General features: G+C 47.3%; 1 pseudogene; it reads left to right on the top strand.

The window, feature by feature from the left end:
- Positions 1 to 526: 526 nt before the first annotated feature.
- LOC150005611 (protein CEBPZOS pseudogene) lies at positions 527 to 765 on the top strand (annotated as a pseudogene).
- Positions 766 to 2,929: the final 2,164 nt, after the last annotated feature.

Consider the following 2,929-nt stretch of genomic DNA (forward strand, 5'->3'; position numbering starts at 1 on the left):
GGGAACGGCTGTTCTGAAAAATATTATTCTGGGTGAGTTTCCGTCACGTGGTAGGGGCCAATGGGGGGGTGGCCGGGAGACCTCCCCCAAAGCGCTCTACATCAGTGTTGAACAAAAGGCTGTCTTCCAGAGCTTTCCACATGGTTGGGTGGTTAAGTTAAAACATGGTCTCCCAAGGGAGCAACAGATCAACGTGAGCCTTGCCCTCCACTGAACAAAAAGGTGTCTTCCAAGAGCTGTGCTTGGCTTAGCTTACGGGCCTCCGCTCTCCCAGTCTGCGAAAGGAGAAACCCACCCCCCCCCGCTGCACAGCCATGGGGGGCACTGCACCCCAGCGCCCAGCCATCAGGTCTCTCCTCTCCCACGTGACAGCCACTGCCCGGGGCTCCGCCTTCCTCTTAGGTTAGGAGGGCAGTCAGGCCGGAGCAAGGGCGGGGCCAACGCGGGGAGGGGCAGGGCCAAAGCCGGGAGGGGCGGGGCTCTGCCTACTCGTGTCCTGTGATGCCCTTCATGTGTGGGACTCAGGATGGCCCGCGCTTTGGAACCGCTGGCAAAGAAGAGCTTTAAAGGAATTTTAGTAGCTGAATTTGTGGGCATTTTGGAGCATATATTTTGGTTAATAAGATGAATCCAAACCAAGATTTTAGGCAAACAATAATTAAGAAATTTCCCTTCATCTTGGAGGATTATTACAAATCCATTGAAAATTCTGAACTATATGAAATCACAAAGCAAGGTGAAGAAAAATGGTTGAACAACAAATGATAGGGGTTTGTCCACCCTATTTCATAGTCTCAGGCAAGGTTAAAATTCCAAAGTTGATATGGATGGATTCTAGAATATGTAAGGAAAATGTAAAGTTTAATTAAACCACAGGTTTTATTCATTTATGGAAGATGAGTTTATTATAAATAAAATTTTGTTTATACTACTTAAAAAAAAAAAGGCTACAGGAAGCGTTCTTATCCTGGTAGAAAGAGGGTAGGCCTCAGGATGGGTTTGCCTGGGATGAACCCTGGTAGGTTTTTAAAGATTTATTTAATTTTAGAAAGAGGGGAAGGGAGGGAGAAAGAGAGAGAAACATCAATGTGCAGGAGTTACATCTATCGGTTACCTCTCGCATGCCCCCACCTGAGGACCTGGCCTGCAACCCAGGCATGTGCCCTGACCGGGAATCAACCCTGTAACCTTTCGGTTTGCAGGCCAGTGCTCAATCCACTGAGTCACACCAGCCAGGGCATCTGGGCAGGTTTTTAATCTCTCTTAGCCTTAGTTCTGCCATCTGCAAAACGGGACCATGCTTATCGCATACAGTCGTTGCGAAGATTAATCAGCACAGTGCATCTCGAGGGCCCAGGTGCCGTTGTGAAACACGGCAGGTGCTCGATAATATTATTATACCATTTGAAGCTGTCGTCTCCCTTGGGTGTAAGCGCCAAGCCGACCCATGAGGATAGCCCAGAGAAAGAGCGCAGGCTTCGGCCCAGCCTGCCTTACAAATTGCCATCGCTTGCGAAGCTCCATTGTGAAATATCAAAACATCGCTGTGGAAGAAAGGAAGACAAAGCCCAGACTCTGAATCAACTGGTAGGTGTAGCGTTTCGGAGGCTCCACAGCAGGGTGGGCCCAGTGACTCACCACAGCGATCCTTTTACTTTTCCTAGTGACCAATGTGATTTTTTCACAACACAGCGATGATTCACGCTTTGCTGTCACAGTTATGTAACTGAGGCTGTTTTGATTTGCTGGGGTGTCTATCTCTGTATTTCTACGTCACCCCTGGGAAGCTTTGGGGAATCTTCTTTTTCACACACCCTGGTACAAGCTCTAGCAAACAATTGTTCAAATGCCATCCCTGAGAATAAAATGACCTGTCTCCTTGTTCTCCAGGAAGTGGGCAGCTGCAGGGTGGATTGTGCCCTGGGCTGGGCGTCGGGCTGGCCTGGCCATAGACGCCCATGTTCCTTATCCTCCCTGGCCTCAGTGTCTCCATCCTAACATGAGACGTTGGACTACAACCAACCTAAGCTTTGGCTCTCAAAGAACTGACAAGATTGGACTCTTCTCCACGAGTCTTTTTGCTAAGCAAGAGTTTCCAGGGTGTTTGCAGTCAAATCCTAAGTGCGTGGCACTGCAACAGCGGATGTGGAGACAAGATGCAGGGCGGGGTGGGAGAGGCTAGGCTGCTAAGTAATAAATCAATAGAGCCTGGGAGGAATGGGGTTGCCATCTTTTCCCCTCTCTCTCTCATGCTGAAAATAACAAACAGAGGGACTGGATAAGCCGAAACCTTAGCTGTCACTCTGGTCATGGCCCTCAGCAGACCTAGGCCCGGAAAGAAGAAATGGGCTTTTCAGAGACAGCCATTGTCCTTGCACTTGCCTCGCTCGTCCCCCAGCAGGAGCTGCATGTCCCAGGATTGCTCAAGTCAGATCGGCCCCTGGGACACATCATTGGGCAAAAGGAGACTGTGATGGGCACTCAGGGTCTGATCATCCTTCTCACTTTTTATTTTTCATCCTTGGCATCTGTTGGGCTTTTAAAAATCTATGGGTTGGCATTTTTCATCAGTTCTGAAGACACTGTCAGACATTATCTCTTTGACTAATACCCTTGCCCCCCTCTTTCTCTTGCTTCTCAGTCTAGAGCCCCAGTGAAATGTATATGGACCCTCTCACTCTATCCTTTCTGTCCCTGAACCTCCTTTTTCTAATTTTCATCTTTTTTGTCATCTGTACTGTCATTTGGATAATTTCTTCTGACCCATCTTCCAGTTCACTTATTCTCTCTTTGTCTATATCTAATCTTTATTAAACCCAGCTACTGAATTTTAAATTTCAGTTATTGTATCTTTCATTTCTAAATATATAAAAAATATATGATTGTCTTTAAAAATCTTCCAGGTTACTTTTTTATAGTTCTCTTTTTC

This window comes from Furipterus horrens, unplaced genomic scaffold, assembly GCF_987537825.1.
Source record: "Furipterus horrens unplaced genomic scaffold, mFurHor1.1.pri manual_scaffold_6, whole genome shotgun sequence".
Classification (NCBI taxonomy): Eukaryota; Metazoa; Chordata; class Mammalia; order Chiroptera; family Furipteridae; genus Furipterus; species Furipterus horrens.